Raw genomic sequence first — 15,753 nt, 5'->3', positions numbered from 1 at the left:
GAAACAAGATGGGATTGGGAGGGAGACAAACCATAAGTGACTCTTAATCTCACAAAACAAACTGAGGGTTGATGGGGGGAGGGGGGCTTGGTAGAGGGGGGGTGGGATTATGGACATTGGGGAGGGTATGTGCTAGGGTGAGTGCTGTGAAGTGTGTAAACCTGGCGATTCACAGACCTGTACCCCTGGGGATAAAAATATATTATATGTTTATAAAAAATAAAATTAAAAAAAAAATAACGTGCTTTCTTGGGCTAGTGTCCCAGTGTTTCACTTTTGCAGTTAGGTTATGACATCTCTGAACTCTGACAGCAAAGTGTGGGGAGGGGGAAGGAAACGGTGACAATCAGCAGGGTTACACATGTTACACATGTCCAGGCGTCTGTGCTTCCGTGAGCTGAGCACACCAAGAAGAAATGCAGCATGCAAGTATAAAGTGTTTATGGTTTACAGGAGGGGGTTATGGGCCATATAAGGCCTCAGGAAAGGGGGATGGCCTGTGGGTACACAGCACAGCCTTGTGTCACAGGTTGTGACATCTGATGACATCCATTTACCAGGCCAAGCTGTAGATACAACTGACAAGATAATGCCTTTAAATATGTCATATTTGTGTTACTCCATTGATCCCATAAAAGGTACAGCTACCTGGAGAGGTAATAAATGGATTAACAGAGTTACAATGTAAATCAGCAGGAATCTAACACTGGCAGAATGAACAAGAATCCAAGCTGCCTCTGACTCCTCGTTCGGATTTGCACTAACTATACAAACAAGGACAACTTGTCCGTACTCACTTTTCTCATCTGGAAAGTAGGTTTCATAAGGTATAACACTTATGAAGGAGATTATTCACAAGTTTGATCCAATTTCTTTTATTTCAAAACTATATACTGCCATTTGAACTTTTAACTTGTACTGTGAATCAATCCCAAAATGCACTGCACAAACAGACATCTAACGCAGATTGTTGTTCCCATCTCCTTTGTGAGGAGCAGCCAGATGTCATTTGCTAACAAGGCCTGCCTCAATGGCTGAGCAGTGGCTGGCATCTCCGACCCATGCTCATTGTACAAATTCCCATGTGCAGGTCTTTGGCAGCAGAATGGAAAGTAAAAAAATAAATAAAGGCATGTTTAGTCACATTACTTGATTGCATAAAAACACAAGAATATTCTGTAAAATTTCCAGTGGAGCATCTCATTAACATTGGCCCCCATGACTTGTCACTAATGCCAAAATTGCCTTTCAAGGAGGGAACATTAATTTATTTCTGGGAACATGTTACAGTGGGGATCAAAGAACAAGGTGCTACAGAGCTATATCAGTGATAATTGTCGTCCAGATTTTTAAAAATAATAGTTTACATAATAATAATAGAAAACTAGAGCTCAGAGAAAATGAAGCTCAGAAAGATTAAGTAATCTGCTTATAGGCAGTCAGTGAATTTTTATTTCCAACAAGAGTGAGGTGATAACTCAGACCAATCTTTCCATTAAACGCCATTTAAAAAGCTGGACAAAAAAACAACAAAAAAAAAATATTCTTTTTTTTAAGATTTTTATTTATTTATTTATTTATTTATTTATTTATTTATTTGAGAGAGCATGAGAAAGAGGGCACGAGAGAGTCGGGGGAGGGAGTGGGGAGGAGGGCAGAGGAAGAGGGAGAAGCAGACTCCCCACTGAGCAGGGAGCTGGATGCAGGGCTTGATCCCAGGACCCCCGGATCATGATCTGAGCTGAAGGCAGATGCTTAACCCACTGAGCCACCCAGGTGCACCAGGAAAAAAATATTCTTAAAAGCATCAATCCACTAACAAGATAGTGAGGATTATTTGGTTGAGATCCAGTAAAGGACTGGAACACTGACAGTTCAAGCCGCACTCAAGGTTTCCTTAGTCATGGGATAGTTGCTGGTCAAGCTGAGATAGCCAAAAGGTTGAGTTGTACTTTGGAAGCCTTGTTGAACTAGGGGGCTAAAATTACCATCCAATGCCTTCTGAGGCAGGACATCTAGCTAAACCATCCTTCACACAGGGCTGGGAAGGGTAATAAAGGGCCATACCCTAGCATTAAGAGTAAACTGATATTACTCAGCTCTTTCATGGACAACAGTCTAGATCACATCATCTGATAGCCCAGAAAATCTCAATTTAGATTAAAATAAATTTAGATTAAGATAGCCCTCAAGTTTTAAAGTTTCACAAAAAAATCAGAAAATCTAGAAAGTGATATCATAGACTTTTATAAAGAATCAAATAGAATCTAGAGACCTGAAATATATAATAAATTAAGAATTCAGTGTAGAATTTATAGCAGATTAGACATGGGTGAGGAAAAAAAAACCTTCCAGGGTGAAAAACTATGTCAAAGGAGACAGAGAAAGAGTGAGAGGGAAGAAAATAAAATGATTTTTCTAATCAAAAATAACCTGAGGAAAAACAAACAAAGAAAAATAGGATAGGTAAATAAACATCACATTATAAGATGATACATTTAAAGAAAAATATATCAATGATTTCAATAAATGTCAATAAAACAAATGATCCAGTTAAAAGACAAAGGTTATCAAACTAGATTGAAAGTATATATTACATTTTATTTAGAAGAGCTGCATCTAAATTTTAAATATATGAAAAGACTGAAAGTAAAATGGCAAAGGATATCCAGGCAAACACTAACTAAAATAAATTAGCATGACTATATTAATAATAAAACCTAAATAAAACCAATGGCAGAAAGCATTACTGGGAATAAAGAGGATTATTTCTCAGTTAAAATGGAATCAATTCACTAGGAATTATAACAACTCTAAATTTGGATGCACCTAATAACATGGCCTCAAAATATATAAAGCAAATATTTATAGAACTATAAGAAAAAAGAGACATTTATAATATAATGGCAGATGCTAACACACTCTTTCAGTAATTGATAAAATAAGCAGACCATTTAAGGAAAGCTTTAGAAGAACAGAACAACTTAACATGACAGAAACTAAAATATAAAACATAAAAAATGAAAAATACCATTCTTTCAAAGGACCATATTGTGAGCCATAAGGCAAGTCTTAACAAATTTCAAAAGACTGTAATCACATAGAGCTGCACTGTCCAATATGTCACTCACTAGACATATATGGTTATTTAAGATTAAGTTAATTAAAACTAAATCTAGAATTCATTTCCTCAGTTATACTAACCACACTTCAGGTGGTCAGTAACCACACATAGCTAGTAGCTACTTTATTTGTAATTCTCGGTCTATTTTTAGTTTTCTGTATGACATTTATACCATACAAAAATTATTTACTCTTTACTAACCAACTTATTCTTTACTACCATGTGTTTTGTCTGCCTTCACACATAGAAATATACTCTGTGAAGACAAGAACCATATTTGTCATATTTGCCTAGGAGCCTACATAGTAAAAATTTGTTTAATTAGTTGATTGATTGGTTAATGGTTCTTTCTCTTTTTTTTAAGATTTGAGAGAGAGAGAGAGCATGAGCAGAGGAGGAGGTGTAGAGGGAAAGGGAGAACCCAGCTCCCCACTGAGCATGGAGCCCAATATGGGACTTGATCCCAGAACCCTGGGATCATGACCTGAGCTAAAGGCATACGCTTAAATGATTGAGCCACCCAGGTGCCCTGGTTCTCTTTTTATTATGTTTTTTTATAATATAAACTGAAGTTGGCAGATTGAATGACAAAACTATCCATGTCAAATGGAACTTTGAAACAAGATTTCTGAAAGAGAGAGAAGTAGTAAATATTTCACTTTCTGTATTGGTGATACATTCTAGAAATGGCTAATGTGGAGAGGTGCTTTGATTTTGAACTTAGGAAGCCATACAAATATCCAAATTTAGGGGGTTGAGAATATGGAGTCATACCTTTCTCAATGATCTAAAATTCCTATCTTTTAGTATAAAGTTGCTCATAATAACCTTGTACTATTTTCCCCCAGAATAGGGTATAGAATCTGTCCACCAAGATATTTCACAGTTAAACAGTGTCACCAATGAAAGCGTACATTCCTGTCAGTCTAAGAATATCATATTGTCCATGGGATGATTGGAAATAAGGCAGAAACAAAATCAGAAATGCCTTGTGTGCCATGCTTTTGCTGAAGCAATAGAGGATCACCAGAAATTTCTAAATAAAGATGGGATAAAAGAGAGAAAGGACCTATGATGCTTTAAGCATGAATGATGCTTTGGCTAATGATTGAATTTTGAATGTCCTTCCAGCTTCCCTGAGTTAGGTACAAAACCACAATTTTTGCTTCACTGTCCCCAGTTTTCATGGAATGTTGGTTCCTATGGAGAAAGGTTTAACCTATATATAAACCACTGTACAAAGTGCACGTCTTTGAGCCAAGCTAGGAGAATGCCATCACTTGCTTCCATGACCAAGAGACATCATTGCATGAACAAAATCTCCTGAAATTTGCAAGCCAAAGTAGTCTCTTTCTTTAGTCATTCAACAAAGGATTATTAAACTCAGATCACGTATCATGTGGCAGGCATTGCTCTGGGTAGAGAGGTTTCAGACATAAACTAGACAGTCTTCCTGTATTCATGGAGCTTGTATTCTAGAAGGGAAGAAAAGCAATACATAAGCACACAAATAAATGTCGAGAGAAACTTCAGGTAGAGATAAGTTCTATGAAGAAAATAAATCAGGTGGTTTGGCACAGAGAGGTGGAGAAAGATGAGCTGGGGAGAAGGTCAGCTCTTCCCAAAAGGTGATGTTTGAGACACAAGACAATGTCAGCCCAGAGAAGTCCTTAGAGCAGCAGTGTCCAGTAGAAGTTTCTGTGAAGGGGCACCTGGGTCGCTCAGTGGGTTAAAGCCTCTGCCTTTGGCTCAAGTCATGAGCCCAGGGTCCTGGGATCGAGCCCCGCATCGGACTCTCTGCTCGGCAGGGATCCTGCTTCCCCGCCCCCTTCTCTCTCAATCTGCCTGCCTCTCTGCCTACTTGTGATCTCTGTCTGTCAAATAAATAAATAAATAAATCTTCAAAAAAAAAAAAAAAAAAAAAAGAAGTCTCTGTGAAAATAACAATGTGTGATATCTGTGTTGTCCAACGGCCTGGCAACATGTATCTATGCAGCACTTGAAATGTGGTCAGTGAGACTCAGGAACTGAATTTTTAATTTATTTCATTTTAATCTATTTGAATTTCAATACCACATGTGGCAAGTGGCTTTCAGATCTGGAAGCAAAGCATTCTAACAAGGGGAGAGCAAGTGCCAAAACATGCGTAATGGGAGCCAGCCTTGTGTGTTTGAGACCAAAAGCTGGCAGAGCTGGAGCACGGAGCCCAAGCTGGAGAGAGGAAGACAACGGCCATATTGCATAGTACCTTGGGCACCTTGAGGAGTTAGATTCCATTCTAAGCAGAACTGGAAGCCATTTGAACAGTTTAAATAGAGGAATAACATGATCTGAATATCTGTGACAGGCGTTGGCCAACTTTTTGTAAAGGGTCAGACAGTAAATATTTTAGCCTTCGCAGGCCACAGTCTCTGTCACATGTAAGTACAAAAAGTCACAGACTCCATGTCAACAAATGACCATGGCTATGGTCCAGTACATTGTATTTTCAACCTTATTACAGTTGTGATTACTGATAGCTGGTGGGCTGGAGTTTGCCACCCCTGACCTAAGATCCTATGGCAAACATTGCTAGCAGCCTGCCCCATTCACTCTCATGCCTCATCTTTAATAAGAGAGTGCCAAATTTGTTTGGGGTAACTATATGCTCAACTAAAACTGCTCACTACCCCAGATCCCCTGAAACTAGAGTTGACCATGAGACTCAGTGATGGCCTGTGAGATAGAAGCAGACAGCTCTAGGTGGGGCTTGTAGAAAGCTTTTTAGGAGGGGCAGCCTCGGGGCGCCTGGGTGGCTCAGTCAGTTAAGTGGCTGACCCTTGATTCTGGTTCAGGTCATTAAGCCCCATGTCTCAGCCAGGAGTATGATTCTCCATCTTCCTCTCCCTCTGCCTTTCCACCCTGCTCATGCACTCTCTCTCTCTCAAATAAATAAATAAAATCTTGGAAGGAAAGAAGAAAGGAAGGAAGTAAGGGAGAGAGAGAGAAAAAGAAAGGAAGGGAGGGAGGGAGGAAAGGAGGAAGGGAAAGAGAAAGAAAGAAAGGAAGAGAGAAAAAAAGAAAGGAAAGGAATAAGAAAGAAAAAAAGAGAAGAGAAGAGAAGAGAGAGAAGAGAAGAGAGAGAAGAGAAGAGAAGAGAAGAGAAGAGAAGAGAAGAGAAGAGAAGAGAAGAGAAGAGAAAAAAGAAAAAAGAGAAAAGAGAAATGGGCAACCTTAGCTGGCTTGCTTTCATTCAAACTTTTGTTTTCTAACTTCCTGTCTGGAACTCAGAAAGATTTGGAACAGGCATCTTGTGTACATGAGTCAACATGTATAAGAATGGAGGCTACATGTTAAGGACAGCAAAAAACAATCCAGAAAGTGTCAGATCTCTGAAGCATCATTTAGCATCCATGCCAGCCATGGACTGACTTCCTCCACACTTAGACTTTTCTAACTTAACTTACCTCCAACTGAATGTCTTCCTAGCACACAGATCCTCAAGAAAATATGGCTACCAACAAGATGGGGTAGAATGTGGTTCTGACATTAATAAAAAATAATCTACCACAAGTTACTGCTTCACAACAAACAACCACGAAATGTCTTGGCACACAATAGGCAACTATTTCTCAGGCATCTGTGGTCAGCTGGGGTAATTCTGACATCTTTCCTATGCTCCAGTTGGGCCCAGCTCTACTAAACAGAGCTCTCATATATCTTGGATCAACTGGCTAGCCAGGGCATGTTCTTTTCATGGCAGGGGTGGAGTGGGAGGAGGGAAACAGAACACCCAAGTCTTCTTAAGAACTGGGCTTGGAAGTAGCACACTGTCACTTTTGTCCACATTCCATTGGCCGCATTCCATTGGCCCAAGTTAGTCCCATGGCTGAGTCCAGAGTCAAGGACAAGAAAGTACATGGTGCACTGAGTGGGAAGAAACACAGATTACGGGGCAAATGGCATGGATAATGTGACTGGTGAGGAGCTGGGCTAACGATTTAATATACCACGAACAGAGAAAATGAAGAGGCTGGAGCTGCTTGGAGCAGATGCTCTGGTCACTGTGAAATCTCCCTGAGCCCTATGGAATCCCATTACGAAGAGTCAGCTCTCGAGTCCTCTTTCTAGAGGATTAAGTAAGAATTATGTCTTTCCCTTCAATTTTTGACATATTCTACCCAAAATCATCCATGACTCCCAGAAATCTTAATAAGAATTCCATAAATTCAAACAATGATTCCCAACCCTGAAATAATCAATGGGAAAGAGGAATGCTCAGAGAGCAGAATTGTGCCTCCCATAAGGATTCTTTCCATTAAAAAGTAGTAACCTGGTGGGGGGGGGGGGGCCTGGGTGGCTCAGTGGGTTAAGCCCCTGCCTTCGGCTCGGGTCATGATCTCAGGGTCCTGGGATCGAGTCCCACATCGGGCTCTCTGCTCAGCAAGAAGCCTGCTTCCCTCTCTCTCTCTCTCTCTGCCTGCCTCTCCGTCTACTTGTGATCTCTCTCTGTCAAATAAAAAAAAAAAAAAAAGTAGTAACCTGGGGCACCTGGGTGGCTCAGTCGGTTAAGCATCTGCCTCCAGCTCAGGTCATGATCCCAAGTCCTGGGACTGAGCCCTGCATCAGGCTACCTACTCAACCAGGACCATGCTCCTCCCTCTGCCTGCCGCTTCCCCTGCTTGTGCGCTCTCTTGGTCTCGCGCGCTCTCTCTCTCTCTTCTCTGACAAATAAATAAATAAAAAGCTTTTAAAATTTTTTAAAAATAAAGAAAAGAAAAAGTAATAACCCTACAACACCCTTAACGATAACCTTTAGCAGCAAATATACTCACTTGTGTTTGGTCTTCGACAAGGCCTGATACAGACAGCCTGGAACCGGAATCCCACGCCACTAATAAGGACGGGATGATGATGATAAGTAACATGTATGTAGTGCGTCTGTAGTACTAAATGCCAGGAATGACTCCACGCATGGACAGCTTTAACTAATATAATTCTTCCAACAACCTCCTGAAGGACATTAATATTATTACCACCATTTTCTAGATAAACCTGAGGCACAGGAAGGTTAACTACCTTCCCTATAAAACACAGCAAGTAAGTGGCAGAAGTACGATTTGGACCCAGGCAGTCGGGCTCCAGATCCCATGTGTGTGGGCCCTGCAACCACCACTTTAAGCTGCTCACAGCAGGAGAAAACCACCCTAAGACACCCATAGATGGGATCCACCGTAATTGACACCATTACTTATTCAAAGCACTTGAAGCTCGTCTAAATTAACAGGTCCGTGTAAACCCAGGAACACCACCTGGTGAAATCTGTTGTCTTTTTCCTCCTTTTCAGGGAGATTAGGATCATTAAATTCTAGAGGCAATGATAGTTTAATTAAAAGACAATTGTGGTACAGGATGTTTCATTTGGGAGACAGAGGTACTCCTTATTAGAATGTCCCGCGAGGGACCAACCTGGTGACAGCTGGTCAGATGCTGGAAGGATGTCACTGTCGGAAGCTGTAATTCTTGGGCTTAAAAACACGCGCTAGTCCTCAGCACACCATTAGTGGAAGCACCAAGGGACACTCAAAGTGGCAGTGGATGGCTGGCTAGATTTTTACTCCTACAAAAGCTCTGATTGATAAGGAAGTCAGTAACGTATTTCTGCAGTAGGAAGAATGCAAGACCAGGAGACAGGAGAACTGGACTCGGGCGCTGGGATCTGGCACGCTCTCCTGCAGTAACCGGCCCTCCGCTGGGTGAGCACTGGGGTGGGGGGATGGTTCCTGCCCCTCAGGAGCCCCACCCGGTAGGATAGGCAGGGGTGAAACTGTTACCTTCACACCACTTGGTAGACATTGTGGAGGGGTCGTAGGAGCACAGAGAAGGGACAATACAAGCCGGGAAGGGGAAGAACAGGTACAGCTCAGAGATGAGCAAGGCCCTGCCTTCCTTAGACAGAAGCTGTGAAGGTCAACATGGCACACTGACGTGGAAGCATCTTTTTTTTTTTTTAAGATTTTATTTATTTATTTGACAGAGAGAAATCACAGGTAGGCAGAGAGGCAGGCAGAGAAAGAGAGAGGAGGAAGCAGGCTCCCTGCTGAGCAGAGAGCCCGATGTGGGGCTCCATCCCAGGACCCTGGGATCATGACCTGAGCCGAAGGCAGAGGCTTTAATGCACTGAGCCACCCAGGCACCCCGTGATGTGGAAGCATCTTAGGGCCAAAGCTTGTTCTATGAGTGAACATTGTTACTATTCATTTTGCTCGCCTTGACTTCACAATATCATATGGCTTAGCGTGCAAGAGATCTGAAATTCTGGGACACAGTATCCTTAGCCAGCAAGTGAAAAAAAAAAAAAAATAGGGTTTGCAGAGGCCAACTTTCTGGAATAATAATAACACTAGACTTAAACCAGCTTTCTCAATTCTGAGGTAGTTTGCTAACTTTCCAGTGTTAGGAGTTAATTTACCAGTGAACCTAAAACCTACTTCCTCCAGCCCTTACTTCCCCCCAACGCAATCTGAAAGTGTGATATTTACAGCACTGTCAACAACTTGTGCTAAGTGGGAAATGTTATAAAATTATGTGTGCAGTATAATCTCAGCTACTGTATGTGTGTGTGTGTGTGTGTGTGTGTGTGTGTGTGTTGAACCAACATAGGATTTTTTTTTTTCAACTTGATTTTGAAGGAAGGCAAAAAATTAGATAAACAGAAGGGAGAGGGATATCATAGATCTGAACGACCAGGGAAGCAACGTCCTGGAGCAGACATGAATCTGACACACAAAGGGCAACCATAAAAATGATAGAATATCATGGAGACCCCAGTGAAGCAAAGCAGTGCCCTGGAGGGTAAGGGCAGGGCACAGGCAGATCTGGGTTTAAATCCCAGGCGTCCATGCCACCTAAAATAATTCTTAACTGCTGAGTTATCCACTTATTCATGGACATCTCCAGCTAATATTTGTCAAGCACCTGCTATGAGTAACAATAAGTACTAGAGTATTAGAGTCTATGGAATTGCCTCAGTTTACCCACTAATCAGAGTGAAGCCAACAACACCTACCTTGCAGAGTTACTTTGAGAATTTAGGTAAAGTGCCTGCCATTGGGCCCATCCGCCTGCTCAATAAATGCTACTGGTTCCTGCAGGCTAGAACCGCGGGTTGGGGTCTTCGGTAAGAATTCATTGTCAGGTGTCAGGTGGATTCCTACAACTCAGAAAATGTTCAGAAAAAATACAGAAATGGACTGAGTCCCTCCCCATAACGTGCTGTCTCCCCAGCACCATCCCCCTCATTTATCCAGGTCCCAATCTTATTGCAAATGATCGTCAAGGACAGAATGGGAGCTGAGCCAGCGAGCCGCAGATGGAAACACGAAGGTGCCTGTTCCTCGTGGCCATTTCCCATCCTGAACGATTTGGTGCTCTTAGTAAGAGCGAAGTCCCAATGTCACGCAGCCATTAACTCTTTCTAGATGGGTAGCCTTTAATTAGTAAAAACCAAATGAAGGAGAGTCAGGATTTTTTTTTTTAAGAGGAAAAACTATAAGCCTCACAAGGAGTATCAGTGTCTTGGTGCTAAAGCCCAGACTGAAAAGCATGCCTGCCTTTTGTTTCAAAAATGGGACACAACAGACGTCCTATGCAGAGAAGAAGACTAGGTCTCCAAGGAGGGATGATGCTTGCCATCGTTCCAGAGCACCCAGGAGTATTAAGTGGCTCACCAGAAATTTGAGAACCAGCCAACTGGATGTCAAAAGTTTGGCTTATGAGCGAGAGGGGAAGAGAAAGATGTCGTCTGGAGGAAAGAAACATTCAGAGAGAACTATAGACTTTCAGAGCTGGGAGGGACCTCAGCAAACAATAGTCCTCAAATTGCTGAGGAAGCTGGGAGAGGTCAGAAAAGTAAAGCAACTCTCCAAAGGGGCCCAGCCAGAGAGAAGAGTGTCAGCTTGGGTTCCCCAGAGCACAGAGCCTGGGACAAAGACAAAGGCTTGGGTGCAGGTGTTTATGCAAGAGGTGGTCCCAGAAAACCATTAGAAGACAGAGCAAGAGAAGGAAGAAAATCCAGCCAAAGAGGGCATTGCCAAGGTCACTGCTATGGGCAACAGGAGCTCAGACTCCAGTAGAACCCCCTGAACAGTACGCAGAATGCCCCCTTGCCCAGGATTATCAGGACAAGAAGCAGGAAGCATCTGTCCGGCAGGTTCTGCCCCTAAGAGGTAGATTGTCCCTGGAGGTTTTAGCTCCCCACATCTCTGCACACACATTGGCTGAGCGAGCTCCTGCTCATTTCACTGTTGAAAGAGCCCCAGGGCAGAAAGCCAAGACAAGGGACACCAGGTCACACTGCCATCAGCAGAGGGAGAATCAAATCCGGCATCGAACTGCCCACCATAGCTGAACGGAGAGTTTGGGTCAGAGGAATGCAAGCTGGGAGACCAGAGGGGTTTGCTACAAAAAGCAGGTTTTGAGCCCATGCCATAACGCTAGAGCACATTCTGCAGGTCACAGGGGCATGACAATGATCTGGACAGTTTCCAAAAGGTGCAAGGAGCCCATGCTCCTATCGCCACCGTCTAACCAGATACTCAAAGGTCTAACCAGAGACTCATGCACATAATGTCTTGAGGCCAGAATTGTACAGTTCCACCATGTATCATTCCACATCTACCTTGGGCTTACAAGGTGATATTGAACACTAATGTTAACAGGAATCTCTGAGCTCCTTGAAAGCACAGATCATACTGTGTCCAAACGGTATGTTGAGATAGAAACCTCACCTCTAAAGCACCCTTAGAGCCAGCTTCGAAGTCAATATGTAATAAAGATTTGAAAGAAAATGAGTCAATTCTAAAGGAACATTTAAGCAGCAGACCTCCAAAGCCCAGAGTCAATGCTACCCTCTCCTTGCTAGGCTGGTCCTGAAATTCTTAAAGGAAACTCAGCTGACAGATTAAATCTAAGACAAGTGAAGCGCCTGGGCATGTCAAAAGAGTGACAGCAGATGCCAAAAATCTGTCCTATCCATTTGCAAAGGTGCATATGAACAACCAAACAAACACAGTTTGTCCAATTTCGGTTCAGTTTTATTGTTCTAGGAAGGCTGCCTGGTGCAATGAATGCCTCACAAACAGAGCTGGGCGTACTCCCAGGCAGTGCAGCTGTGGGCCAGAGGTAGGCAGAACGCTCCCTGAACAAGCCCCTACTCCAGCGGTGTCAATTCTTCTTAAAGCTATCCCGTGGGTTTATATTTTAAAACATATATTATGTAGTCGAATGCCAAGCTGGTACTAATTTTCAAGATAAAAGTATAACTTTGAAGAATTTTCACGCTGTCATTGGCAATTGGGGCAACCGCCCCCACCCTGACCCCCTTAGGAGTATGAATTGACTCTCTTCAGCCCATGGAGTAATTTCTGATGGAAAGGTTTAGAAAGCGTTGGTGAGGGGAAAAGCTCGTTGGAGTCAGATGAAGATGGATTCAAAAATTTCCTCCTAGCAGGACCCTTTGGGGATGAGTTATTTCACTTTTGTGAGACTTTATTTCCTTGTCTGTGACAAGGTGGATAAGAATGCCAACTTCTCTGCGTGGTTGGGATACGAAATGGGATAGTATGAAAATGTCCCCAAGGGGCACCTGGGTGGCTCAGTCGGTTAAGCATGGAGCTCTTGGTTTTGGCTCAGGTCATGATCTCATGGGCCAGGTCCTGAGATGGAGCCCTACGTTGGGCTCCTTGATCAGCGGGGATTCTGCTTGGGATTCTCTCTCTCCTCTCTATCTCCCCCTCTCCCACCCAATAAATAAATAAATCTTTTTTAAAAAGAAGAAAATGTCCCAAATAGAGTGGGCACATGCTAAACACGGTTTACTTTTTCTTTTCTTACCTCACAAGTCACATTCTTCAAAACCTTGTCTCATCTCCTTCCAAATTAGACTACAGCTTCCTAACCAAATACTCTTACATTAATTTTATTCTGCCACATGAAAAATGCCTATATGACAGGCACTTAACACTCGGTATCACTCTTCTAAAAGCTCAGAATATCTTGCATTCCACCAAAGTTCACAAAAATGTCTATCATAAAGGACGTGGTCATGAACTACTTAGCTTGGCACTTCGTTCCTTGCAGTCTGGCCTGATACTGAAATTAGCTAATCTTAAGTTAGTTTTTCAACTATGAAATGAGAATAATGTAAATTCCCTGACATGTTGTTAAGAATAATGTGAGAAGGTGACACGTAAGTAAGGACTTAATGAATGTCAACGTTATCCTCCTCATCTTCATCACTGGTATCTGTCCCTGTTGTCCTAGAAAGATTGTACATCTGTTCCTGCCTCCCTTCTCATGCTCCCCCCACCTGGAATGTCTGTCCCAGTTTTCTCTCTCCTCATTGCCTTCCATCCCTCCCAACCAATCCAAAGACCCTTCTCCTTAAAGATGGAAATCAGTGTGGCTCCAAATCTCCCTTTTTTTGTTATTAAATTTATTTTTTGGGTTTTTTACTTTAATTCTGATATAGTTAGCATACAGTCTTATGTCAGTTTCAGGTGTACAACATAGTGATTCAACAACTCTGAGTATTGCTTGGTACTCAACGCACTTGTCGCCCTTCTTAATCCCCATCACCTATTTGACCCACTCTACCCACCTCGCCTCTGAGAACCATCAGTGAGTTCTCTATGGCTAAAAGTCTGTTTCTTGGTTTGTCTCCCTCTGTCTTTTTCTTTCCTTTGTTCATTTGTTTTGTTTCTTAAATTCCACATATGAGTGAAATCGTTTGGTATTTGTCTTTCTCTGATGGACTTATTAGCATTCATTTCTCTAGCTCCATCCATGTTGCTGCAAATGGCAAGATTTCATTCTTTGTTATGGTTGAACAGTATTCCATTGTTTATATATAATATACCATGTCTTCTTTATCCATCCATTTACCCATGGACACCTGGCTGTTACCTTAATTTCACTATTGTAAATAATGTCACTATAAACATAGGGGTGCATGTATTCTTTCAATATTCTTTGGATAAATACCCAGTAGTGTGATTACTGGATCATATGGTGATTCTATTTTTAATTTTTTGAGGAACCACCTCACTGTTTTCCACAGTGGCTGCACCAGTTTGCATGCAAGAGGGTTCCTTTTTCTCACATCCTCGCCAACAATTTTTGTTTCTTGTGTTTTGTTTTGTTTTGTTGTTGTTGTTGTTTTGATGAAGCTGTGAACAATTTCAATTTTATTAAATCTGCACCCTTGTTACACATCTTCTTAATATTCTATGTAAGGCAATGGGAAGTATGCATCTGGCCTTCCTGCTCTATACTCAGGTGCATGGTTTTCTCAGGGACATCGTTAGAATAGCAAAATGAGCCAGGTGCTTTTTCACGGAGCCCCATTTTTACTTCGAAGAACAACTGGTACCCACCACATGAGCCCAATGGCTTCTTAAGACACAGATTTTTCTTTTCTTCTTTTTTTTTTAATGTGCTCCTTTTTTTAAATTTTTATTTACTTTTTAATTTCTTTTCAGTGTTCCAGAATCCATTGTTTATGCACCACAGCCAGTGCTCCATGCAATACATGCCCTCCTTAATACCCACCACCAGGCTCACCCCCTCCCTCCAAATCCCCGCCCCCTCCAAAACCCTCAGTTTGTTTCTCAGAGTCCACAGTCTCCCCTGGTTCATCTGCCCCTCCAATTTTCCCCAACTCACTTCTCTTCTCCATCTCCCCATGTCCTCCGTGTATTGTTTCTTGTGTTTTTGATTTTCACCTCCTTCCTCACGTTTATAAGTTGAAAGCAAATGGAAATTCAGACAGATTCAAGAATGGCTTAAGTAGAAGGACAATGCTAGCTGTGGGAGCTAAGGGTCTAGGGTGGCCTGATTGCATTAATGGCCTCAGTTTTTTTCCTCTACATCCATCCAGTTACTCCCTTCCCCACTTTCATGTCTGACTTGGCAAATCTCTAAACAATAGAAATTTATGCCTCACAATCCTAGAGGCTGGGAAGTTGAGGCACTGGAAGATTCACTGTCTAGTGAGGACCTACTTCCTTGCTCACAGACAGCCATCTCCTGGCTGTGTCCTCACGTGGCCAAAGGGACGAGGGAGCTCTCTGGGGTCTCTTTCATAAGGACGCTAATCCCATTCATGAGGGCTCCACCCTCATGACCTGAGCAAGTCCCAAAGACCTCACCTCCAAATACCATCACACCAGGAATGAGGTTTCAACATACGAATTTCGAGGAGGCCACAAACCTTCAGACTGTGGCTTCTGGCTTGAGATAATGGGATGAAGGGTAAGGTGATGCCAGCAGAGGCTTTACACGGGTGCTTGCACTCCCAGCGTCCTCTGTCCTGCCTTTTCCATCACCCTGAGGAGGAGAGGGTCAGGCTAGCCTTTTGAAAAAGAAGACACAAGGGGAGTAAGAGCCCAGTCATCCCAGTCAATACCATTCCAGATGCGCCAAATGCCAGTCAGCCCTACAAATGTGGACCAGCCTGGTCAGGAATGCTTGCAGCTGACCCACGAGATGAAACCAAGCCAACCAGTGAGCTAAGTAACGGTTCCCTGTGGAGCTCCATCGAGTTGTTCCGGGTGTTGGTTATACACAAGTATTGTGGGAAGAGCCGACCC

The sequence above is a fragment of the Lutra lutra genome, chromosome 3 (assembly GCF_902655055.1).
Source record: "Lutra lutra chromosome 3, mLutLut1.2, whole genome shotgun sequence".
In the NCBI taxonomy this organism is placed as follows: Eukaryota; Metazoa; Chordata; class Mammalia; order Carnivora; family Mustelidae; genus Lutra; species Lutra lutra.
Note: the sequence above shows the minus strand (reverse complement) of the source record.